General features: G+C 37.1%; 2 non-coding genes across 2 annotated transcripts; both read right to left on the bottom strand.

Annotated features, from left to right (window-relative positions):
* Positions 1–1,227: 1,227 nt before the first annotated feature.
* On the bottom strand, positions 1,228–1,335 carry LOC148573409 (small nucleolar RNA R71). The gene has a single exon (XR_015906791.1). It is a non-coding gene; the product is annotated as a small nucleolar RNA R71 (small nucleolar RNA).
* A 20,079-nt stretch (positions 1,336–21,414) lies between these two features.
* LOC148573408 (small nucleolar RNA R71) lies at positions 21,415–21,522 on the bottom strand. Its single transcript, XR_015905659.1, has one exon. It is a non-coding gene; the product is annotated as a small nucleolar RNA R71 (small nucleolar RNA).
* Positions 21,523–27,618: the final 6,096 nt, after the last annotated feature.

Below are 27,618 nucleotides of genomic sequence, written 5' to 3'. Positions count from 1 at the left end.
AACAATTAATGTTTTGATTCAAAAATTTGAAGTTTGTTACTTGCTTGTTAAGAAAGATTCAAACTTTAAGTTCTAGAATCATATCTTGTGATTTCTTGTGAATCAAGTCATTAATTGTGATTTTAAAAATCAAATCTTTTTCAAAACTAATTTCAATCATATCTTTTCAAAAATATCTTCTTATCTTATCTTTTTCAAAAATATCTTTTCAAAATATCTTTTCTAACTTCCTAACTTCTTATCTTTTCAAAATTTGTTTCAACTAACTAACTAACTTTTTGTTTGTTTCTTAACTTTTTCAAAACCACCTAACTAACTCTCTCTCTCAATTTTCGAAAATATCTTCTCCCTTTTTCAAAAATTTCTTAACTAATTAATCTTATTTTTATTTTTAATTTTAAAAAAAATTTTCGAAAAAAAAAAATACTAACAATTTTCAAAAACTATTTTCAAAAATCACTAACCCTTTTTCAAAATAATTTTCGAAAATTATTCCTCCCCCATCTCATTCTATTTATTCATTCATATCCTAACATCTCATCTCACCTCTCTTCCATCCTCACAGTTGTGTTTCTTCCATTATATTACATTCTTTGTCTCCCCATCTTCTTCCACTCACACAGGAATCCCTATACTATGGTATAAAGGATCTCCATTATTATTATTATTTTTCTGTGTCTTCTTCTTTGTCATATGAGCAAGAGCAAGGATAAGAACATTCTTGTGGAAGCAGATCCAGAACCTGAAAGGACTCTGAAGAGAAAATTAAGAGAAGCTAAAATACAACAATCCAGAGATAACCTTTCAGAAATTTTCGAACAGGAAGAGGAGATGGCAGCCGAAAATAATAATAATGTAAGGAAGATGCTTGGTGACTTTACTGCACCTAATTCCAATTTACATGGAAGAAGCATCTCCACTCCTGCCATTGGAGCAAACAACTTTGAGCTGAAACCTCAATTAGTTTCTCTGATGCAGCAGAACTGCAAGTTTCATGGACTTCCATCTGAAGATCCTTTTCAGTTCTTAACTGAATTCTTGCAGATATGTGATACTGTTAAGACTAATGGAGTAGATCCTGAAGTCTACAGGCTCATGCTTTTCCCTTTTGCTGTAAGAGACAGAGCTAGATTATGGTTGGATTCTCAACCTAAAGATAGCCTGAACTCTTGGGATAAGCTGGTCACGGCTTTCTTAGCCAAGTACTTTCCTCCTCAAAAGCTGAGCAAGCTTAGAGCTGATGTTCAAACCTTCAGACAGAAAGAAGGTGAATCCCTCTATGAAGCTTGGGAAAGATACAAATAGTTGACCAAAAAGTGCCCTTCTGACATGCTTTCAGAATGGACCATCCTGGATATATTCTATGATGGTTTATCTGAGCTATCAAAGATGTCACTGGACACTTTTGCAGGTGGATCCATTCACCTAAAGAAAACGCCTGCAGAAGCTCAAGAACTCATTGACATGGTTGCTAATAACCAGTTCATGTACACTTCTGAAAGGAATCCTGTGAGTAATGGGATGCCTATGAAGAAGGGAGTTCTTGAGGTTGATACTCTGAATGCCATATTGGCTCAGAATAAAATATTGACTCAGCAAGTCAATATGATCTCTCAGAGTCTGCATGGAATGCAAGCTGCATCCAACAGTACTCAAGAGGCATCTTCTGAAGAAGAAGCCTATGATCCTGAGAACCCTGCAATAGCAGAGGTAAATTACTTAGGTGAACCTTATGAAAACACCTATAACTCAACATGGAGAAATCATCCAAATTTCTCATGGAAGGATCAAAAGCCCCAACAAGGCTTTAACAATGGTAGAAGAAACAGGTTTAGCAATAGCAAGCCTTTTCCATCATCCACTCAGCAACAGACAGAGAACTCTGAACAAAATGCTTCTAATTTAGCAAAATTAGTCTCTGATCTATCTAAGGCCACTGTAAGTTTCATGAATGAAACAAGGTCTTCCATTAGAAATTTGGAAGCACAAGTGGGCCAGCTGAGTAAAAGGATCACTGAAATCCCTCCTAGTACTCTCCCAAGTAATACAGAAGAGAACCCAAAAGGAGAGTACAAGGCCATTGACATAAGTGCCATGGCCGAACCTGTGAGGAGAGGAGAGGACGTGAATCCCAAGGAGGAAGACCTCCTGGGACGTCCAGTGACCAATAAGGAGCTTCCCTCTGAGGAACCAAAGGACTCTGAGGCTCATCTAGAGACCATAGAGATTCCATTGAACCTCCTTATACCCTTCATGAGCTCTGATGAGTATTCCTCTTCTAAAGAGAATGAGGATGTCACTGAAGAGCAAACTGCCAGGTTTCTTGGTGCAATCATGAAGCTGAATGCCAAATTATTTGGCATTGATACTTGGGAAGTTGAACCTCCCTTGTTCATCAATGAACTAAGTGATCTGGATCAACTGACATTGCCTCAGAAGAAACAGGATCCTGGAAAGTTCATAATACCTTGTACCATAGGCACCATGATCTTTAAGGCTCTGTGTGACCTTGGTTCAGGTATAAACCTCATGCCCCTCTCTGTAATAGAGAAGCTGGGAATCTATGGGGTGCAAGCTGCTAAAATCTCACTAGAGATGGCAGACAGCTCAAGAAGACAGGCTTATGGACAAGTAGAAGATGTATTAGTAAAGGTTGAGGGCCTTTACATACCTACTGATTTCATAGTCCTGGATACTGGAAAGGAAGATGATGAATCCATCATCCTAGGAAGACCTTTCCTGGCCATAGCAAGAGCTGTGATTGATGTTGACAGAGGTGAAATATTCCTTCAATGGAATGAGAACTCCCTTGTGTTTAAAACTCAAGGATCTCCCTCTGCAACCATGGAGAGGAAGCTTGAAAAGTTTCTCTCAAAGCAGAGTCAACCAGAGCCCCCACAGTCAAACTCTAAGTTTGGTGTTGGGAGGCCACAACCAAACTCTAAGTTTGGTGTTGAAATCCTAATTCCAAACTCTAAGTTTGGTGTTGGAAAGTTTCAACAAAGCTCTGCACATCTGTGAGGCTCCATGAGAACCCACTGTCAAGCTATTGACATTAAAGAAGCGCTTGTTGGGAGGCAACCCAATGTTTATCTAATTCTTATTTTTATTGTTTTTCATGTTTTCTTAGGTTCATGATCATGTGGAGTCACAAAATAAACAAAAAAAATTCAAAAACGGAATCAAAAACAGCAGAAGAAAAATCACACCCTGGAGGAGCATCTGTCTGGCGTTCAGCGCCAGAACAGAGCATGGTTCTGGCGCTGAACGCCCAAAATGGGCAGCTTCTGGGCGCTGAACGCCAGAACAGGCATGGTTCTGGCGTTCAACGCCAGAAATGGCACACAAATGGGCGTTGAACGCCCAAAATGGCCACCGACCTGGCGCTGAACGCCCAGAGTTGGGCACAAAGGCATTTTTACATGCCTAATGGGTGCAGGGATGTAAATGCCTTGACACCTCAGGATCTGTGGACCCCACAGGATCAACTCAGGATCTGTGGACCCCACAGGATCCACTCAGGATCTGTGGACCCCACAGGATCCACTCAGGATCCGTGGACCCCACAGGATCCCCACCTACCTCCACTCACTTCTTCTCACCACTCTCTTTCACACAACCCCATAAACACTCTTCCCTAAAAGCCCTTCACCAATCACCTCAATCTCTCTTCCCCATTAAATCTTCACCACTCACATCCATCCACTCTTCCCCATAAACCTACCTCATAAACTCCACCTACCTTCAAAATTCAAAACCAATTTCCCACCCAAACCCACCCATATGGCCGAACCTTAACCCCCCCTCCATTCCATATATAAAGACCTTCATTCTTCACCAAATTCACACAACACACCCCTCTACACTCTCCTTAGCCGAAACCACTTCTCCCTCTCCCTCTCCATATTTCTTCTTCTTCTTCTTCTATTCTTTTGTTTATTGCTCGAGGGCGAGCAATATTCTAAGTTTGGTGTGGTAAAAGCATAGCTTTTTTTTGTTTTTCCATTACCATTGATGGCACCTAAGACCGGAGAATCCTCTAGAAGAGGGAAAGGGAAGATAAAAGCTTCCACATCCGAGTCATGGGAGATGGAAAGATTCATCTCCAAAGCCCATCAAGACCACTTCTATGATGTTGTGGCCAAGAAGAAGGTGATCCCTGAGGTCCCTTTTAAACTCAAAAGAAATGAGTATCCGGAGATCCGACATGAAATTCAAAGAAGAGGTTGGGAAGTTCTAACAAACCCCATCCAACAAGTCGGCATCTTAATGGTTCAAGAGTTCTATGCCAATGCATGGATCACCAAGAACCATGATCAAAGTAAGAACCCGGATCCAAAGAACTATGTTACAATGGTTCGGGGGAAATACTTAGATTTTAGTCCGGAAAATGTGAGGTTGGCGTTCAACTTGCCATACATGGAAGAGAACGCACGCCCCTACACAAGGAGAGTCAACTTTGATCAAAGGTTGGACCAAGTCCTTATGGACATATGTGTAGAAGGAGCTCAATGGAAGATTGACTCCAAAGGCAAGCCGGTTCAACTAAGAAGATTGGACCTCAAGCCTATAGCTAGAGGATGGTTGGAGTTCATTCAATGCTCAATCATTCCCACTAGCAACCGGTCTGAAGTTACTATAGACCGGGCCATCATGATCCATAGCATCATGATTGGAGAAGAGGTGGAAGTTCATGAGATTATACCTCAAGAACTCTACAAGGTGGCTGACAAGTCCTCCACCATGGCAAGGTTAGCCTTTCCTCACCTCATTTGCCACCTATGCAATTCAGCTGGGATTGACATAGAGGGAGATATCCTCATTAAAGAGGAAAAGCCCATCACTAAGAAAAAGATGGAGCAAGCAAGAGAGCCCAGTCATGGAGCTCAAGAGGCGCAAGAAGCTCATCACCATGGGATTCCGGAAATGCCTCAAATGCACTTTCCTCCACAAAACTATTGGGAGCACATCAACACCTCCCTAGAAGAATTGAGTTCCAATATGGGACAACTAAGGGTGGAACATCAAGAGCACTCCATCATGCTTCATGAAATAAGAGAAGATCAAAAAGCAATGAGGGATGAGCAACAAAGACAAGGAAGAGACATAGAAGGGCTCAAGGACATCATTGGTTCCTCAAGAAGGAAACGCCACCATCACTAAGGTGGACTCATTCCTTGTTCTTCTTTCTTCTGTTTTTCGTTTGACTATGTTATGTGCATATCTATGTTTGTGTCTTCATTACATGATCATTAGTAGTAGTAACTTTGTCTTAAAGATATGAATGTCCTATGAATCCATCACCTCTCTTAAATAAAAAATGTTTTAATTCAAAAGAACAAGAAGTACATGAGTTTCGAATTTATCCTTGAACTTAGCCTAATTATATTGATGTGGTGACAATGCTTCTTGTTTTCTGAATGTATGCTTGAACAGTGCATATGTCTTTTGAAGTTGTTGTTTAAGAATGTTAAATATGTTGGCTCTTGAAAGAATGATGACTAGGAGACATGTTATTTGATAATCTGAAAAATCATAAAAATGATTCTTGAAGCAAGAAAAAGCAGCAAAGAGCAAAGCTTGCAGAAAAAAAAAAGAGAAAAAAAAATAGGCGAAAAAAAATAGAAAGAAAAAGAAAAAGCAAGCAGAAAAAGCCAATAACCCTTAAAACCAAAAGGCAAGGGCAAATAAAAAGGATCCCAAGGCTTTGAGCATTAGTGGATAGGAGGGCCTAAAGGAATAAAATCCTGGTCTAAGCGGCTAAACCAAGCTGTCCCTAACCATGTGCTTGTGGCGTGTAGGTGTCAAGTGAAAACTTGAGACTGAGCGGTTAAAGTCAAGGTCCAAAGCAAAAAAACAAAGAGTGTGCTTAAGAACCCTGGACACCTCTAATTGGGGACTTTAGCAAAGCTAAGTCACAATCTGAAAAGGTTCACCCAATTATGTGTCTGTGGCATTTATGTATCCGGTGGTAATACTGGAAAACAAAGTGCTTAGGGCCACGGCCAAGACTCATAAAGAAGCTGTGTTCAAGAATCATCATACTGAACTAGGAGAGTCAATAACACTATTCGAAATCTGAAGTTCCTATAGATGCCAATCATTCTGAACCTCAATGGATAAAGTGAGATGCCAAAACTATTCAAGAGGCAAAAAGCTATAAGCCCCGCTCATATGATTGAAGCTCTGTTTCATTGATAGTTTGGAATTTATAGTATATTCTCTTCTTTTTATCCTATTTGATTTTTAGTTGCTTGGGGACAAGCAACAATTTAAGTTTGGTGTTGTGATGAGCGGATAATTTATACGCTTTTTGGCATTGTTTTTAGTATGTTTTTAGTATGTTCTAGTTACTTTTAGGGATGTTTTCATTAGTTTTTATGTTAAATTCACATTTCTGGACTTTACTATGAGTTTGTGTGTTTTTCTGTGATTTCAGGTATTTTCTGGCTGAAATTGAGGGACTTGAGCAGAAATCAGATTCAGAGGTTGAAAAAGGACTGCTGATGCTGTTGGATTCTGACCTCCCTGCACTCAAAGTGGATTTTCTGGAGCTACAGAACTTGAAATGGCGCGCTTTTAATTGCGTTGGAAAGTAGACATCCAGGGCTTTCCAGCAATATATAATAGTCCATACTTTGGCCAAGAATTGATGACGTAAACTGGCGTTCAACGCCAGCCTTCTACCCAAATCTGGCGTCCAGCGCCAGAAAAGGATCCAAAACCAGAGTTGAACGCCCAAACTGGCACAAAAGCTGGCGTTCAACTCCAAGGAGGACCTCTGCACGTGCAACACTTAAAGCCCAGCCCAAGCACACACCAAGTGGGCCCCGGAAGTGGATTTATGCATCAATTACTTACTCATGTAAACCCTAGTGACTAGTTTATTATAAATAGGACCTCTTACTAGTCTTTTTGACCATCTTTGGACGCCTGGTTCTTAGATCAGAGGGGCTGGCCTCTCGGCCATGCCTGGACCTTCACTTATGTATTTTTCAACGGTAGAGTTTCTACACTCCATAGATTAAGGTGTGGAGCTCTGCTGTTCCTCAAAGATTAATGCAAAGTACTACTGTTTTCTATTCAAGCACCAAGCTTTGGAGCCATTACCAGGGATTGTTCGAGCCTGGACATCACAATTTCGTGCACCAGCCGTCTTTTAGTCTTAACTCTTGAGGGTCCCTGTATATCATGTACAACAACACCGTCTGTGCTCTGTGTGGGGATGGTATTCTGAGTCGCAGCAAAAGTAGTGGAACGCATGCTGGCACAGTAATCAGTAAGCTTGGACTTTGCGTCCCAAAGGGCAGACCGCAAGATGGCTACTTCCTCATCACAAGCAACAAACTCCTGAGCAACGTTATAGAACTCTAAACACATATGCCTGAACAGGTTGTGGCTTTCATCGGTCTGAGCCACATCATGGCTACTCTTAATGTAAGTGTGCTTGCGGATGACGTTCTTACTCCATCAAGGAAGAATATAGCAGCTCAGTACTGTGTCAACTCTTTAGTATGACCACACAGCAAGGGTGTGGCAACACAATATACTAGTGGATTCAAACTTGTTACACTCGCACTGAACCTTTTAACTCAATGGGTCAAACTCTACTGTGAAAGTATGGTAGATAGCTTTCTCCCAAAATACCTTTTGCTCGTCCACTTTAACAAAAACTGAACTACTCTGTTGTTCAGTTGATCGAATCACGCAATCAATTTTTTTCTCACCTCCAGCTGAAGGATCCTGGACATATTACTGGTGTATTCCTGCTGAAACTGTCTCTCAATGCCTGTGCTCCCTATGCATGGGATGACTCCTTTGGAGTCCGCAGCATAATCTTCCAGCTCCTTTTGCTCCTTATTTCCAAGCACATTGTCGTATTCATGGACGAACTGAACCAACCCACTCTTGCAATGCAGAAACCTCCCGTAAAATGCATGCATATTTTCACTCCGCTGTGTACTCCGCATACCAGCCCAAAATTCACTCTTGAAGAATATTGGAACCCACTTCCATCGATTCGCATACAGGTCTACATAAAAAAACAAAGCATAAGAGTGTCGCTTAGATACTTCATGATGACCACTTCCAAAGGACTGATAAAACAAAATAAAAAACATCCAGCTTTACTATGAGAAAAACCATCCATTTGTGTACTGAAAAGAACAACCACTGACAAGGTTAAATAGAAAAATCGATTACACTTCTAAAAAAACACAACAACCGAATCAAATCGGCAGAACTACCACCCGTGAATAAATAGGCAATATGCAACCAATAGATGGGAGTTAAGTTAACGATCACAGACCTGCTAACCATCTGTTCTGGCCTAGGTCGAATTCTTTGATGAATCCAGCCCAATCAACTTCAAAAGAGTCAGCAGAAGGAAAATTCCACACAATGTGATTCATCTTAACATTCAATTCTCCGCACCTAGCATAACCTTTGAGCTTGAATTGTGACTTCTTCATTATGTGCTAGATGCACCATCGGTGGACAATATCTGGTAGGACCTTCCTAATAGCACCGGTCATGGCCTTGCATTGGTCAGTGATGATCCCCCTTGGCGCAGTCCCGACACATCTCACCCATTGCGTGAACACCCACTCAAAACTAGGGATCTTCTCTCTCCCAAGTAAAGCACAACCAAGAAGAGTAGACTTTCCATGGTGGTTTACACCGACAAAGAATGCAAATGGTAGACCATGCCTGCAAAACACCAACAACAAATGAGAGACAGAAAAACAAATTTAAAAAATAACTGCTTTTGCAATTCACCGATAAGTATACAGACCTGTTTCTTCTGTAAGTGGTGTCAAACGACACCACATCTCCGTAATATTCATACGAAGCCTTGCACCTTACATCTACTCGGAGTGCGCTTCTGAATTTATTAGCATCGTCAACATCTATGGCATAAAAGAAGTTGGGATTGATCTCCTTCATTCGAACGAAATAATTCATCATCCCCTTAAAGTCCGCATTGTCGTCGGCACATCGGAGTTTTCTTGTAATGTAATTTCTGACATTCTTTTCTGAAAAACTCAGGTTTGAAGACCCACCAACCTCGTTTGCCAGTGCTAGATACGTCTTGTTGGGTTTTATGCTAGCCTCGTCGTTATCCGTAATGACGCACTTAGCATGCATGGCCAACTCCCGATACTCATGATAGTGGACAGCTTTCTTAGCCAAACAGGGGTGAGAATGTCTCAATTCTAATCTAGAGACAACCCAACTTTCCTTCTCCTTGTCCAGCATGACATACATCCTTGCTCTGCATCTCGTGGCTGTAATTCTGTTTGTCCAAGTTGCTACGTTCACCCGAGACTCTCGATAACCTTCTCGCGTGCATTGAATAGATTGATTAACCGGTATCTTTGATTCCTTCAGCGTCTTGTCAAAATTCGTGTTCCTGATTTTAGTAACGAACCCAACTTTCTTTGCATAGTTTTCATAAAATTTCTGTGCCAGAGACAACGAACCAAAACTTATTCCTATGACTGGAATTTTCTCTTCACTGACCCCACTATGATCCGGCAACTGTAACGTTAATACACAAAACCAAATACGAATTAAAACTAGCACTAACACAGTAAATATAACACGATAACAAATAATAAGGAATAATTCAAACCTCATGTCTCGAGTCCAACTCATCCTTTCTAGTCACAATGACGTCGGTAATTTTGTCGACCTTAAATTAAAGACACCGGAAAAAATTTTATCACCTTAAGATCCTTACTATATAATGAATGACTCCAATAAAAAATATAAAAAAATATTGCAAACACATATAGGAGTCAAGCATATTTTAATAATAGCAATTCTTAGGATTAGAACATGTTGGGTAAGTATTTAATAGCAATTCTTAGCATACTTTAATAATATCTCAACTAAATATATCATTGTACCAGAATTTTTCAAATGAACAAACTTTTTGAGCTTAAAAACATCTAATTAGCATGAATAAGAAACATTCACATAACATATTCAAACCTTGTGTCTCGAGTCCAACTCATCCTTTCTAGTCACAATGACGTCGGTAATTTCGTCAACCTTCAATTAAAGACACCGGAAAAAACTTTTATCAACTTAAGATCCTTACTATATAATGAATGTCTCCAATAAAAACATCAAAAAATATTACAAACACATATGGGAACTTTAATAATAGCAATTCTCGGGATTAGAACATGTTGGGTAAGTATTTAATAGCAATTCTTAGCATACTTTAATAATATCTCAACTAAATATATCACTGTACGAGAATTTTCCACATGAAAAAACCTTTTGAACTTACAAAACATCTAATTAGCATGAATGAAAAACATTCACGTAATACATTGTCATAAATTTTCCTACAATGCAAGACCAGCTTATGCAACATACCTTAGACCCCTCTTACTCTTGAATAACTACTTCACCCACATTCAATTCTTCATCGCCTTGGGTTGAATTGATCAATGTACTAATCGATCTGCCTTCCGGGGTTGAAAACTTCATGGACGATACTCTCTTCCGAAAGCCTTGCACCACAACCTTCTCTTCTTTGTGAAGGAAACGCTTGGCGTGATGGTCTTTTAGGAGTTCCGGTTATCGATTTGGGAAGACAACTTGAACCACGATCACGAATGTCACCGTCAATGGCGGCACGCACCGGGGATAAGGAATGAGGGAGATTCAACGTGAATGATTTGATGGAGAGAGTGGTGACAATCGATGAACAGAAGATGGAAAGGTTGCACCACAATCGGGAACAACATGCACGACGGTCATACGCAACACCGCTAATGGCAGCACAGATCGAGGAGTACCGAGAAGGAATTGCCGCTTGGATGGTTGGTTGGAGGAGGTTGGCGCTGTTGATGTTAGGAAGAGAGAACCATGCACCGTAAACCGCCAAGAGGGAGAGAGAGTGAAGAATCGGGAGCCTAGACTTCACTTGAGAAGGGAGCACCACTTGGATGGTCGGATGGAGGAGGTTGGCATTGTTAATGTTAGGAAGAGAGAACCATGCATTGTAGCCGCCAAGAGGGAGAGAGGGTGAAGAATCGGGATCCTTGACTTCACTTGAGAAGGGAGCGCCGCTTGGATGGTCGGATGGAGGAGGTTGGCGCCGTTGATGTTAGGAAGAGAGAACCATGCACCGTAGCTGCTAAGAGGGAGAGAGGGTGAAGAATCGGGCTTGACTTCACTTCCGTGATCCCAGGAGCAGTTTTTGGAACGTATCATTCAAAAACTTATTTTGAGTTAAAAGCAATTAATAACAAATATTTTAAATTAAAAATGAATAAAACTAATTAAGATAATTATAATTAATTGAGTTGTTCAATTTTTGACTGGTTAGGAGTTAGTTCCATATACTTTTCTTTTTTATTATTAGATGATGAATTATAGGGTTTGATTTAATATGTTATAAAAATATTATTTTTTTAAAATGTGACTAAATAAATAAAACACATTTTTTATACAAGACTCTTTATAAAAGATATTTTTAATATTTTTATTTAAATAAGTGCCAAATATTAATTCCATTGGACCACCATTTATCCTCCAATCTTAAGATTAAGATAAATAATTCGTCAATGTTTATCGGCTCCTCTAGTATATGTTGTGCACCCTCAAACTATCTAAAGAATTTGATCTGCGTGATGAAATTCGACAACTAGTTCTTTAACTGATTCGTTACTATAGTTTTTTATCTGGTGTTCAAGTTTATTTGAAGGCTAAAATTATAACAAATAACTTAAAAATTTTCACTAAAAATAGAAGTAATTTCAATAAATTAGAGAAATTTTCACTGATTACATACTTACAATTCTTAAAATTTCTAATCACACTAGGACATGCAAGCACGAATCATGAGTGTATGTTACTATTAGAAATATTTATCCCTATTTTTGAGGGTGTTGTAGGGAGGATTTCAATTTTGCATGTTGTCAAATCCCTTTTCTGTAATCAATATTGCTTTTAACTATTTTGCTTATTTTTTATTGAGAAATATTTTTCTGCACTGTTGAGCAATTTCTTTTGATCCATTTTGTTTAACTTGCCTGCTATTATTGTGATTACTATGCTTATGACCAGGGACGGATCTATGTGTGGCTGTGTGGGGCAATTGCCCCCATTGAATTTTTAAAAAATTAATAACAATCAGGGACGGATGCATGTATATGAGTGTGGGGCAATCGCTCTACTACGATTTGAAATTTTTTTTAGTAGTATATAATAATAATATTTATTCTCTCCCACTAAATTATTAAATTTGACCCCACAATAATTTTTTACTCAACTTTTGGTATTTTATAGTCAATTTAAAAATTTCATATTAGATGTCATTAGAATGATCAATTCTCAATTTAAATAAAATTTATATTTTTTCTTAGAAATCAACTCGAAAGAGTGTTATTTATCTTTTTTTTTTATATTAGTTTTAATTTTTTTCTATAACTACATTAATTGAAAGAACTTTTTTAACTATGAATCTCAATAAGAATTGACTTCTAATTGTATAAGAAGTAAATTTTTAAATAAGTATTTATTTATATATATGTAAAAAAAAGACTACACATCCAACTCTTTTTATGAACTAAATCTAACCAAGTTAAACAATAAAACTTAAAATAATATTAGCCATAACTGATTTTTGTTGTCTTAGACAAATTTGATTGGACTTGATTAACAAAAAAATATGAATATGTAGCATTATCCTATATAAAAAGACAGATATTTATAAGGGTAAAGTATATTTTTTGTTCCTGAAGTTTGGCAAAAATTTTAAAAATACCCCTAAGTTTTATTTTGCTTCAATTTTGTTCCAGAAATTTTCGATTTGCATCAAATATACCCTCGGAGGCTAAATTTTCAAAAAATTTAAGACCAATATAACAATAATGCATGAAAATTATGCTTGACTTGCTTGTATTGAGGGGCTGTTCTTATAAAATTGTTGTTGAATCGATCTTAAATTTTTTGAAAAATTAGCTGTCAGGGGTATATTTGATGCAAATCGAAAACTTTTGGGACAAAATTGAAACAAAATAAAACTTAGGGATATTTTTAAAATTTTTGTCAAACTTTAAAGACAACAAATATACTTTATCCTATTTATAAATGATTATTTTAGTGTTTTAATTTGTAAAATTAGATATTATAAAAACTAACCATGTTATATTTACATCAAAATAACTATCTGTGTATATATATTGAAATAAAAAATATACATTAAAAATAAATTAAATAATACATATATTTATATATGAATATATAATGATTAATAAATAATTTGATAACTAATTTTTATGTATGCATAATATTTTTATTTTAAAAATTATTATTATTATTATTATTTTATATATATATATATATATATATATATATATATATATTTGCCCCCACTATCAAAATTTTCTGGATCCGTCACTGCTTATGACATATTTTTGTTCATACAGAAAATAGATAGATGACTTCTTGTTAATTCTGATTGATTGATTCTTTAGAATGCTTTTTCTATAGAAGTGTAGAATACATTTTCTCTTCATCTTTTTGTTGATCTTGTATTGTTTATTTAGTATATCTTTATGGCAAAATGTTGAGTGAGTTCTAGCTTTTGGTTTTCTGTAGGGCGTCGTCTTGAGTGTGAAAGAAGAACAATTGAGTGCTGTAAATGGAAGGAGGTATTAACGTTTCACGTGGTATAATTATTAACAAAATCTCTTAACATATTGATAGAGGGACAAACGTGATTAATTTTAAATTTTTCATGTACTAATTTAATTAAAAAAAGTTATTTGGAAACAAAATTGATGATCGACTATTATTTAGGGACTAATTTAATTATTATTCCAAATGATAAAATATCATACTTTATAAAAAATTGAGGAAAAAAATAAAAAAAGTGCACTCCTCAGTTTTAACTTTTAACCATAAAAGATGTAAATTAATTCAATACTCATAATGGATTGGATTAGTTTGACAAAACTACTCACTGCACTAACATTTTAGGTAGTTTTATAGTATTAAGTATTAACCCAATCTTTGATGGTATCAAGTTAGTATATATCTTTTCGGAAATTATGTGCGCTCAAATCTTTAATAGTTAGAAATAATATTTTATTTTAAAAAAAAAAGACAGATTATGTTTGAATATCTTACAACTCATTGCTCCTCCTCTGTTCAAATAAATGAAACTATGCGTTATTGGCTAGTTGAGTTTGTAATTTGTTACTATCCACATTCAATTTCAATCTGAATGCTGTTGCTGCTAATCAAGCCTCCAAACAACTTGGGAAAGTGTTGCACAAAATTCGGTAACAATCTCATTCACCATGCATCCTGTGATGCACGAAATCTGTCATTTGGAGAAGGAATGGTCTTTCAAAAGCAAGTTCACAGTAATGAACTCACCGTATCCATTAGTTTCTGCAAGCAACAAGGTAAATTTGCACATGTTCAAGAGAGTTAAGTTGAGGAGTTTATTTATTCATTATATATGCATATGAGTACAACTGGAGGTAAATTTGGCTTCCTGTTATTTTTATTGAAAATTTAAGCTTATATAATAGAGTTTAATTCGTGCCATTATTGATCAAGTTTAATTGTTTATTATGTATTGTGCTATGTCTTGTTCTCTTGCTTCGCATCTCACATTCACGTTTCATGATATCTTAGACAAGAAATCCCTTTCCTTTATATATTATTATGCTTGTAGAAGCTTGCTTTGTCAATTATTATGAGAAGCTGAGTTTGAGATAGCAGGAAATAATGTGCTAAAATTTCAAGAAAAAGCAGTCGATTGTATGTGGGGATGGATATAGTGGGCCGAGTAGTGGTCTTCGTTCCCTCCCAAAATTTGAAGGATTTATACATGTATGAAATATGTGTTTAAGGAAATAAAAAATATTATATAATTTACTAGTTTTATATAAATTATTTTTTATTATGTGATGAGTTTATGTCTCAACTATTTAGTTTATTAATATTTTTACGTAATTAATTTAATATCATACACTCAAGTTTTTATACTTTTTAAATTAGTTTCTATATATTCATCTCTATGTTTATTTTTAAAAAAAATTCATTTGTTCTTTTAATATTAACATATTTAACATTTATATTATTATATAGAATACTAATCATGATGACTTACATAGTTATGTTTTGGTAATTATATTGTGTACTTCAAATGTTTTTTTCTTATAAAAAATACTCTTTTTTTTAAATTAACATTCCTAAAAGATAAAAAATTAAAAATACTTTATTTTTTTATCTTAATTTATTTAATTTCAGCTACCGTGTCTTTTAAGTAATTAATAGTTTATGATTTATTTTTAAGTTTTTTAAAGTTTTTGAAAGAATTAATTTTAGTTAATAAGATATGTGATAATTTCTTAACTAAATACATTATATATTACTGATATTTTGTAATTGTATAATGTTATTGATATTGTTGTCTCTTTTATATAATTGTCATGTCAAAAATAAAATTATAAAAAAAATTTATAAGATTTTTTTTATCTATAGATAAAACCAATTCAATAACTACATATTATGTCTGAATTGTTTTAATGCAATAAGAAATATAATAAAAAATTAAAAAATTTGTCTAAAATTTATACCTCTATTAAAATTTCTTGATTTGTTCTTGATTGTATACAAATGTTAAATTTATATGTCGTAGTGTAAATATTCTTTTTTCTTTTTTATGGTTTTTTTTTTTTTTTTGGTTAAAGAAAGGGAGCTAAGTACAGATAAAAAAATGTTAAAGAAAACAATCAAAACTCAAAGATTACAAAACATTTTTTGGGATAGTGCTAACCCTTTCACATCATCAAAGTTCAAACTAGTTAGGTCTTTCGGGAGAGCATCTATGAATTTAAAGGGACATTCGGTCTTACTACTTTCTCTTGCAAGTAAATATGCACAATGGTTAGCTTTTCTTGTTATGTGTCTAAAAACTATTTTCCAAAGTCTTCTCTTGAACTGGGCAATTTCTCTTGTTGCTTCAGTGTGCATATTTGTTTCAGTGCTACATTGATTTATTATTTTCAGCGTCTCCATAGAGTCTAGCTCGGCTTCTATCCTTCTCATTCCCAGCTCTGCAGCTATCCGCAGTCTATGTATGACCTCCAAAGTTCTACTTTTTCGGACAAGCAACTCCCCAGGTGAGCCATGAAACCTCCAATCCATTCTCCCCGACAAGTTCTTAATAAACTCTCGCACCCACTCTTTTGACTTTGCAGGTGAGATGAACCATCATTGTTCAATTTGACCCATCCAAGTGGAGGTGATTGCCATTTAGAGTTTGTTCTTCTTGTCTTCTCGTGTTCTACCAAGAGGTACTTCTTCTGGAATGTCATCTTGTAGCTGGCTATACATTCTCTAATAACCTGAACAGTATTTGAAGGTCTATTGAAATTAGAATTATGCACTTCTATATTTTTACATCTCCATAGCCACCAGCATCCTACCAGAAACTCATCTTTCCATTCATTTTGACCATTCTTCCCTAAATCATTCAACATATTTAATTCTATCCAGGATTGGATGGAAACTGAAAGGAAAGGCACTATTACAGATGGTTAAGCAAATTTGAACCATATTGTTGCAGCACTCGGGCAGTCCCTCAAGGCATGAAGTATGGTTTTTTTCGTCTGGAGGTACTTATGACAGAACGGTGATGTTCTTATTAATCTAGCTTTCCTTCCGAAAGTCAAGAGTTTTCTATGTGCAGTCTGCTAAATAAAGGTCCTTATTCTCTCTGGTCCTCTCCATTTTCATATAACTCTCTATATCTTGTTTTCTTTCTTGTTCTGTTTAGCATTTTATAAGTTGATAAAATTGTGAAAATACCATCCGATTTATGTATCCAGCATAAGATATCTCTTCCTTTATCTTTATTTGGTGGGATTTGTGATTTTATTTTTTGTAAAGTATGGGTTGTAAGGAATGACTCCATGCTCAAAATGTTCCATCCTCCTTCATTCACATAATCAATTATCTTTTTCCCCGCTATTTCTGTAGGAATCTGATTTACACTCTCCTCAATTCGGCTCCTAGTATTAGGGATCCAACAGTCCTTCCAAAATAGAGCCTTGCCTCCATCCCCTATAATCCATCTACAGTTTTCTCTCAATCTTGGCCACACTCTCTTTAGCTCCTTTCCCACTTGTGAATGTTGTCGATTCCTTGCATTTTCAAATAACTTATGAGTGTTGCCCCTTTCACTATGGGTGATAATTCTCACCCACAGTGCCTCTGGTTCTGTTATGATACGTGATGAGCGGATAATTTATACGCTTTTTGACATTATTTTTAGTATGTTTTTAGTAGGATCTAATTACTTTTAGGGATGTTTTCATTAGTTTTTATGTTAAATTCACATTTCTGGACTTTACTATGAGTTTGTGTGTTTTTCTGTGATTTCAGGTATTTTCTGGCTGAAATTGAGGGACTTGAGTAGAAATCAGATTCAGAGGTTGAAAAAGGACTGCTGATGCTGTTGGATTCTGACCTCCCTGCACTCAAAGTGGATTTTCTGGAGCTACAGAACTCGAAATGGCGCGCTTCCAATTGCGTTGGAAAGTAGACATCCAGGGCTTTCCAGAAATATATAATAGTTCATACTTTGGCCAAGATTAGATGACGTAAACTGGCGTTCAACGCCAGCCTTCTGCCCAAATCTGGCGTCCAGCGCCAGAAAAGGATCCAAAACCAGAGTTGAACGCCCAAACTGGCACAGAAACTGGCGTTCAACTCCACAAATGGCCTCTGCACGTGCTACACTTAAGCTCAGGCCAAACACACACCAAGTGGGCCCCGGAAGTGAATTTATGCATCAATTACTTACTCATGTAAACCCTGGTGACTAGTTTATTATAAATAGGACCTTTTACTATTGTATTAGGCATCTTTTGATCATCTTAGGATCTTAGGATCATCTTTGAACGCATTGTTCTTAGACCATGGGGGCTGGCCACACGGCCATGCCTGGACCTTCACTTATGTATTTTCATACGGTAGAGTTTCTACACTCCATAGATTAAGGTGTGGAGCTCTACTGTTCCTCAAAGATTAATGCAAGTACTACTGTTTTCTATTCAATTCTTCTTATTTCGCTTCTAAGATATCCACTCGCACCCAAGAACATGATGAAGGTGATGATTATGTGTGACGCTCATCATTCTTCTCCCCTATGAACGCGTGCCTGACAAACACTTCCGTTCTACATGAAATAAGCTAGAATGAATATCTCTTAGATCTCCTAACCAGAATCTTCGTGGCGTAAGCTAGAATGATGGCGGCATTCAAGAGAATCCGGAAGGTCTAAACCTTGTCTGTGGTATTCTGAGTAGGATTCAATGATTGAATGACTGTGACGAGCTTCAAACTCGCGATTGTTGGGCGTTAGTGACAGACGCAAAAGGAGGGCGAATCCTATTCCAGCATGATCGAGAACCGACAGATGAATGGCCGTGCTGTGACAGAGCATGTGAGCATATCTTTCACTGAGAGGAGGGGATGTAGCCACTGACAACGGTGATGCCCTTGCATAAAGCCAGCCATGGAAAGGAGTAAGACTGATTGGATGAAGATAGCAGGAAAGCAGAGGTTCAGAGGAACGAAAAGCATCTCCATTCGCTTATCTGAAATTCCTACCAATGATTTACATAAGTATCTCTATCCCTATTTTATTATATAATATTCGAAAACACCATTATCACTTTATATCTGCCTGACTGAGATTTACAAGGTGACCATAGCTTGCTTCATACCAACAATCTCCGTGGGATTCGACCCTTACTCACGTAAGGTATTACTTGGACGACCCAGTGCACTTGCTGGTTAGTTGTATCGAAGTTGTGACAATTATGAATTAAGATCAAAGCACCAAGCTTTGGAGCCATTACCAGGGATTGTTCGAGCCTGGACATCACAATTTCATGCACCAAGTTTTTGGCGCCGTTGCCGGGGATTGTTTGAGTTTGGACAACTGACGGTTCATCTTGTTGCTCAGATTAGGTAATTTTCTTTTTATTTTATTTTCAAAAATTTTTCAAAAATATTTCTAAAATTTTCTCATCTGTTTTCGAAAATAATATAAAAATGTTTTCAAAAATTTTATTCAAAATTTTTAAGAATGAATTCTAGTGTTTCATGAAGCATGTGAAGCCTGGCTGGCTGTAAAAGCCATGTCTAAATTCTTTTGGACTGAGGCTTCCAACCATCAGCTGTTACACAACTGTAGGGTATGTCAGACATGTCATGTCTGAATTACATGCTGAAGCTTGGCTGGCCATTGGCCATGTCTAGTGTTTTGGACTGGAGCTTTCTTTGAAAGCTTGACTGGCTAGTGAGCCATGTCTAATTCCTGGACTGAAGCTTTAGACTAAGAATGCAAGATTCCTGGAATTCATATTAAAAATTTTGGAATCCTTATTTTTTCTTTTTCATATAATTTTCGAAAAAAAAAATCCAAAAAAATTAGAAAATCATAAAAATCAAAAATAATTTTTGTTTTTCTTGTTTGAGTCTTGAGTCATATCATAAGTTTGGTGTCAATTGCATATGCATCTTGCATTTTTTCGAAAATATCATGCATTCATAGTGTTCTTCATGATCTTCAAGTTGTTCTTGGTAAGTCTTCTTGTTTGATCTTGATGATTTTTTGTTTTGTGTCTTTTCATGTTTATCATATGCATTCTTGAATTCTTAGTGCGTAAGCATTAAAGAATTCTAAGTTTGGTGTCTTGCATGTTTTCTTTGCATTAAAAGTTTTTCAAAATTGTGTCTATGATGTTCATCTTGGCATTCAAAGTGTTCTTGGTGTTCATCTTGACATTCATAGCATTCTTGCATGCATCACATGTTTTGATCTAAAAATTTCATGCATTGCATAATTTTCATGTTTTTCATAAAAATTTCAAAAATAAAAAAAAATTATCTTTCCTTTTTTCTCTCATCAAATTCGAAAATTGAGTTGACTTTTTCAAAAATTTTTAAAAATCAAATTGTTTCTCATGAGTCAAATCAAATTTTCAATTTGAAAATCTTATCTTTTTCAAAATCTTTTTCAAAAATCAAATCTTTTTCAAAATTCTTAGTTATTTTCGAAAATTCCAAAAATATTTTTCAAAAATCTTTTTCTTATTTTTGTATTAAATTTTCGAAAATAACATAAACAATTAATGTTTTGATTCAAAAATTTGAAGTTTGTTACTTACTTGTTAAGAAAGATTCAAACTTTAAGTTCTAGAATCATATCTTGTGATTTCTTATGAATCAAGTCATTAATTGTGATTTTAAAAATCAAATCTTTTTCAAAACTAATTTCAATCATATCTTTTCAAAAATATCTTCTTATCTTATCTTTTTCAAAAATATCTTTTCAAAATATCTTTTCTAACTTCCTAACTTCTTATCTTTTCAAAGTTTGTTTCAACTAACTAACTAACTTTTTGTTTGTTTCTTAACTTTTTCAAAACCACCTAACTAACTCTCTCTCTCAATTTTCGAAAATATCTTCTCCCTTTTTCAAAAATTTCTTTTTCATTAACTAATTAATCTTATTTTTATTTTTAATTTTAAAAAATTTTTTCGAAAAAAAAAATACTAAATATTTTTCAAAAACTATTTTCAAAAATCACTAACTCCTTTTCAAAAATAATTTTCGAAAATTCCCTCCTTCTCTCTCATTCTATTCTATTTATTCATTCATTAACCAACATCTCTTCCTCACATCATCACCAAATTCGAACCCCCTCTTCTATCTGTGTTCGAATTTCTTCCTCTTTTCTTCTACTCATATAAGGGAACCTCTATACTGTGGTAAAGAGAATCTCTATTATTATTATTATTTTTCTGTGCCCTCTTCTTTGTCATATGAGCAGGAGCAAGGATAAGAACATTCTTGTGGAAGCAGATCCAGAACCTGAAAGGACTCTGAAGAGAAAATTAAGAGAAGCTAAAATACAACAATCCAGAGATAACCTTTCAGAAATTTTCGAACAGGCAGAGGAGATGGCAGCCGAAAATAATAATAATATAAGGAAGATGCTTGGTGACTTTACTGCACCTAATTCCAATTTACATGGAAGAAGCATCTCCATTCCTGCCATTGGAACAAACAACTTTGAGCTGAAACCTCAGTTAGTTTCTCTGATGCAGCAGAACTGCAAGTTTCATGGACTTCCATCTGAAGATCCTTTTCAGTTCTTAACTGAATTCTTGCAGATATGTGATACTGTTAAGACTAATGGAGTAGATCCTGAAGTCTACAGGCTCATGCTTTTCCCTTTTGCTGTAAGAGATAGAGCTAGATTATGGTTGGATTCTCAACCTAAAGACAGCTTGAACTCTTGGGATAAGCTGGTCACGGCTTTCTTAGCCAAGTACTTTCCTCCTCAAAAGCTGAGCAAGCTTAGAGCTGATGTTCAAACCTTCAGACAGAAAGAAGGTGAATCCCTCTATGAAGCTTGGGAAAGATACAAACAGTTGACCAAAAAGTGTCCTTCTGACATGCTTTCAGAATGGACCATCCTGGATATATTCTATGATGGTTTATCTGAGTTATCAAAGATGTCATTGGATACCTCTGCAGGTGGATCCATTCACCTAAAGAAAACGCCTGCAGAAGCTCAAGAACTCATTGACATGGTTGCTAATAACCAGTTCATGTACACTTCTGAAAGGAATCCTGTGAGTAATGGGACGCCTATGAAGAAGGGAGTTCTTGAAGTTGATACTCTGAATGCCATATTGGCTCAGAATAAAATATTGACTCAGCAAGTCAATATGATTTCTCAGAGTCTGCATGGAATGCAAGCTGCATCCAACAGTACTCAAGAGGCATCTTCTGAAGAAGAAGCTTATGATCCTGAGAACCCTGCAATAGCAGAGGTAAATTACTTAGGTGAACCTTATGGAAACACCTATAACTCAACATGGAGAAATCATCCAAATTTCTCATGGAAGGATCAAAAGCCCCAACAAGGCTTTAATAATGGTGGAAGAAACAGGTTTAGCAATAGCAAGCCTTTTCCATCATCCACTCAGCAACAGACAGAGAACTCTGAACAAAATGCTTCTAATTTAGCAAATCTAGTCTCTGATCTATCTAAGGCCACTGTAAGTTTCATGAATGAAACAAGGTCTTCCATTAGAAATTTGGAAGTGCAAGTGGGCCAGCTGAGTAAAAAGATCACTGAAATCCCTCCTAGTACTCTCCCAAGTAATACAGAAGAGAACCCAAAAGGAGAGTGCAAGGCCATTGACATAAGTGCCATGGCCGAACCTGTGAGGAGAGGAGAGGACGTGAATCCCAAGGAGGAAGACCTCCTGGGACGTCCAGTGACCAATAAGGAGCTTCCCTCTGAGGCTCATCTAGAGACCATAGAGATTCCATTGAACCTCCTTATACCCTTCATGAGCTCTGATGAGTATTCCTCTTCTAAAGAGAATGAGGATGTTACTGAAGAGCAAACTACCAAGTTTCTTGGTGCAATCATGAAGCTGAATGCCAAATTATTTGGCATTGATACTTGGGAAGTTGAACCTTCCTTGTTCATCAATGAACTAAGTGATCTGGATCAACTGACATTGCCTCAGAAGAGACAGGATCCTGGAAAGTTCATAATACCCTGCACCATAGGCACCATGGTCTTTAAGGTTCTGTGTGACCTTGGTTCAGGTATAAACCTCATGCCCCTCTCTGTAATAGAGAAACTGGGAATCTATGGGGTGCAAGCTGCTAAAATCTCATTAGAGATGGCAGACAGCTCTAGAAAACAGGCTTATGGACAAGTAGAGGACGTGTTAGTAAAGGTTGAAGGCCTTTACATCCCTGCTGATTTCATAGTCCTGGATACTGGAAAGGAAGAGGATGAATCCATCATCCTAGGAAGACCTTTTCTGGCCACAGCAAGAGCTGTGATTGATGTTGACAGAGGTGAAATAGTCCTCCAATGGAATAAGGACTCCCTTGTGTTTAAAACTCAAGGATCTCCCTCTGCAACCATGGAGAGGAAGCAGAAAAAGCTTCTCTCCAAGCAGAGTCAACCAGAGCCCCCACAGTCAAACTCTAAGTTTGGTGTTGGGAGGCCACAACCAAACTCTAAGTTTGGTGTTGAACTTCCATATCCAAACTCTAAGTTTGGTGTTGGAGAGTCTCAACAAAGCTCTGCACATCTGTGAGGCTCCATGAGAGCCCACTGTCAAGCTATTGACATTAAAGAAGCGCTTGTTGGGAGGCAACCCAATGTGTATCTAATTCTTATTTTTATTGTTTTTCATGTTTTCTTAGGTTCATGATCATGTGGAGTCACAAAATAAACAAAAAAATTCAAAAACGGAATCAAAAACAGCAGAAGAAAAATCACACCCTGGAGGAGCATCTGTCTGGCGTTCAAATGCCAGAACAGAGCATAGTTCTGGCGCTGAACGCCCAGAATGGGAGCATCCTGGCGCTGAACGCCCAGAACAAGCATGGTTCTGGCGTTCAACGCCAGAAATGGCAGCAAAGGGGCGTTGAACGCCCAAAATGGGCACCAACCTGGCGCTGAACGCCCAGAGTTGTGTGCAAGGGCATTTTGCATGCCTAAATTGGTGCAGGGATGTAAATGCCTTGACACCCCAAGATCTGTGGATCCCACAGGATCCCCACCTACCTTCACTCACTCTCTTCTCTCTTCTCAATCATCCTCTATTCCCAATAAACACTCATCCCTTCTATCTTCCATTTACCACTCACACCCATACACCCACTTACCTTCAAAATTCAACATCTCTTCCCCACCCAATCCCACCCATATGGCCGAATACACACCTCCCTCCATCTCCCCCATATCTTCTTTTTCTTCTTCTATTCCTTCTTCTTTTGCTCGAGGGCGAGCAACATTCTAAGTTTGGTGTGGTAAAAAGCATAGCTTTTTTGTTTTTTCCATAACCATTGATGGCACCTAAGGCCAGAGAAGCCTCTAGAAAGAGGAAAGGGAAGACAAAAGCTTCCATCAAGGGTCTATAGCTCAGTGGTAGAACATTTGACTGCAAATCAAGAGATCCCTGAGATACCTCAGGGGATACATTTTCTTCCACACAATTATTGGAAGCAACTAAGGGTGGAACATCAAGAGCACTCCATCATCCTTCATGAAATCAGAGAAAATCTAAAAGCAATGAAGGAGGAGCAACAAAGACAAGGAAGAGACATAGAAGAGCTCAAGGACATCATTAGTTCCTCAAGAAGGAAATGCCACCATTACTAAGGTGGATTCATTCCTTGTTCTTATTTCTTCTGTTTTTCGTTTTCTATGTTATGTGCTTATCTGTGTTTGTGTCTTCATTACATGATCATTAGTAGTTAGTAACTATGTCTTAAAGTTATGAATGTCCTATGAATCCATCACCTCTCTTAAATGAAAAATGTTTTAATTCAAAAGAACAAGAAGTACATGAGTTTCGAATTTATCCTTGAACTTAGCTTAATTATATTGATGTGGTGACAATGCTTCTTGTTTTCTAAATGTATGCTTGAACAGTGCATATGTCTTTTGAAGTTGTTGTTTAAGAATGTTAAATATGTTGGCTCTTGAAAGAATGATGACTAGGAGACATGTTATTTGATAATCTGAAAAATCATAAAAATGATTCTTGAAACAAGAAAAAGCAGCAAAGAGCAAAGCTTGCAGAAAAAAAAAAAGAAAAAAAAATAGGCGAAAAAAAAATAGAAAGAAAAAGAAAAAGCAAGCAGAAAAAGCCAATAACCCTTAAAACCAAAAGGCAAGGGCAAATAAAAAGGATCCCAAGGCTTTGAGCATCAGTGGATAGGAGGGCCTAAAGGAATAAAATCCTGGTCTAAGCGGCTAAACCAAGCTGTCCCTAACCATGTGCTTGTGGCGTGTAGGTGTTAAGTGAAAACTTGAGACTGAGCGGTTAAAGTCAAGGTCCAAAGCAAAAGAAGAGTGTGCTTAAGAACCCTGGACACCTCTAATTGGGGACTTTAGCAAAGCTGAGTCACAATCTGAAAAGGTTCACCCAATTATGTGTCTGTGGCATTTATGTATCCGGTGGTAATACTGGAAAACAAAGTGCTTAGGGCCACGGCCAAGACTCATAAAGAAGCTGTGTTCAAGAATCATCATACTGAAATAGGAGAGTCAATAACACTATTCGAAATCTGAAGTTCCTATAGATGCCAATCATTCTGAACTTCAATGGATAAAGTGAGATGCCAAAACTATTCAAGAGGCAAAAAGCTATAAGTCCCGCTCATATGATTGAAGCTCTATTTCATTGATAGTTTGGAATTTATAGTATATTCTCTTATTTTTATCCTATTTGATTTTCAGTTGCTTGGGAACAAGCAACAATTTAAGTTTGGTGTTGTGATGAGCGGATAATTTATACGCTTTTTGACATTGCTTTTAGTATGTTTTTAGTAGGATCTAGTTACTTTTAGGGATGTTTTCATTAGTTTTTATGTTAAATTCACATTTCTGGACTTTACTATGAGTTTGTGTGTTTTTCTGTGATTTCAGGTATTTTCTGGCTGAAATTGAGGGACTTGAGCAGAAATCAGATTCAGAGGTTGAAAAAGGACTGCTGATGCTGTTGGATTCTAACCTCCCTGCACTCAAAGTGGATTTTCTGGAGCTACAGAACTCGAAATGGCGCGCTTCCAATTGCGTTGGAAAGTAGACATCCAGTGCTTTCCAGCAATATATAATAGTCCATACTTTGGCCAAGAATAGATGACGTAAACTGGTGTTCAACGCCAGCCTTCTGCCCAAATCTGGCGTCCAGCGCCAGAAAAGGATCCAAAACCAGAGTTGAACGCCCAAACTGGCACAGAAACTGGCGTTCAACTCCACAAATGGCCTCTGCACGTGCTACACTTAAGCTCAGGCCAAACACACACCAAGTGGGCCCCGGAAGTGGATTTATGCATCAATTACTTACTCATGTAAACCCTAGTGACTAGTTTATTATAAATAGGACCTTTTACTATTGTATTAGGCATCTTTTGATCATCTTAGGATCTTAGGATCATCTTTGAACGCATTGTTCTTAGACCATGGGGGCTGGCCACACGGCCATGCCTGGACCTTCACTTATGTATTTTCATACGGTAGAGTTTCTACACTCCATAGATTAAGGTGTGGAGCTCTGCTGTTCCTCAAAGATTAATGCAAGTACTACTGTTTTCTATTCAATTCTTCTTATTTCGCTTCTAAGATATCCACTCGCACCCAAGAACATGATGAAGGTGATGATTATGTGTGACGCTCATCATCCTTCTCCCCTATGAACGCGTGCCTGACAAACACTTCCGTTCTACATGAAATAAGCTAGAATGAATATCTCTTAGATCTCCTAACCAGAATCTTCGTGGCGTAAGCTAGAATGATGGCGGCATTCAAGAGAATCCGAAAGGTCTAAACCTTGTCTGTGGTATTCTGAGTAGGATTCAATGATTGAATGACTGTGACGAGCTTCAAACTCGCGATTGTTGGGCGTTAGTGACAGACGCAAAAGGAGGGCGAATCCTATTCCAGCATGATCGAGAACCGACAGATGAATGGTCGTGCTGTGACAGAGCATGTGAGCATATCTTTCACTGAGAGGAGGGGATGTAGCCACTGACAACGGTGATGCCCTTGCATAAAGCCAGCCATGGAAAGGAGTAAGACTGATTGGATGAAGATAGCAGGAAAGCAGAGGTTCAGAGGAACGAAAAGCATCTCCATTCGCTTATCTGAAATTCCTACCAATGATTTACATAAGTATCTCTATCCCTATTTTATTATATAATATTCGAAAACACCATTATCACTTTATATCTGCCTGACTGAGATTTACAAGGTGACCATAGCTTGCTTCATACCAACAATCTCCGTGGGATTCGACCCTTACTCACGTAAGGTATTACTTGGACGACCCAGTGCACTTGCTGGTTAGTTGTATCGAAGTTGTGACAATTATGAATTAAGATCAAAGCACCAAGCTTTGGAGCCATTACCAGGGATTGTTCGAGCCTGGACATCACAATTTCGTGCACCAATACGCCAGTAAACTTTCATCATAAAGACTTCATTCATATATTGTAGATTTTTCATCCCCAATCCTCCCTATTCCTTTAGTAGACATAGAGTCTTCTAAGATATGTGGTGCATACATTTTAGTTGCTGATAATTTTTTCAAATAAACCTACATTGTGCTTTTTCCACTTCATTGTATATTCCCTTTGGTAGCATTGAGTTTTGCATATCATAATTTGAAATAGAACTAAGCACTGCTTTAGCTAGAGTGATACGTCCCGCTAACGATATACATTGACTCTTCCATCCCTTAAGCTTTCCTTGGACTCTTTGGAGAACATGTTTGAATTTTTCTTTTTTTCGTCTATGATTAGATATCATAGCACCTAGGTACTTACCCAGACTTTAGTTTTCTTGGAATTGACAAATGTTCATGATGCCCAGTTTAACTTCATTCTTCACATTATTTGAGAAGATCATAGCAGTTTTTTCTTTACTCACCTTTAATCCTGATGCCTCACAAAATCTCTCCATAGCTTCCAAAATCGTTATAATCTAATCAGTGTTGGCCTCCGCAAACACAAGG

This window comes from Arachis ipaensis, chromosome B2 (assembly GCF_059453495.1).
Source record: "Arachis ipaensis isolate K30076 ecotype BB chromosome B2, ASM5945349v1, whole genome shotgun sequence".
Taxonomy (NCBI): domain Eukaryota; kingdom Viridiplantae; phylum Streptophyta; class Magnoliopsida; order Fabales; family Fabaceae; genus Arachis; species Arachis ipaensis.
Note: the sequence above shows the minus strand (reverse complement) of the source record. Positions and strands in the feature narration are given on the sequence as shown.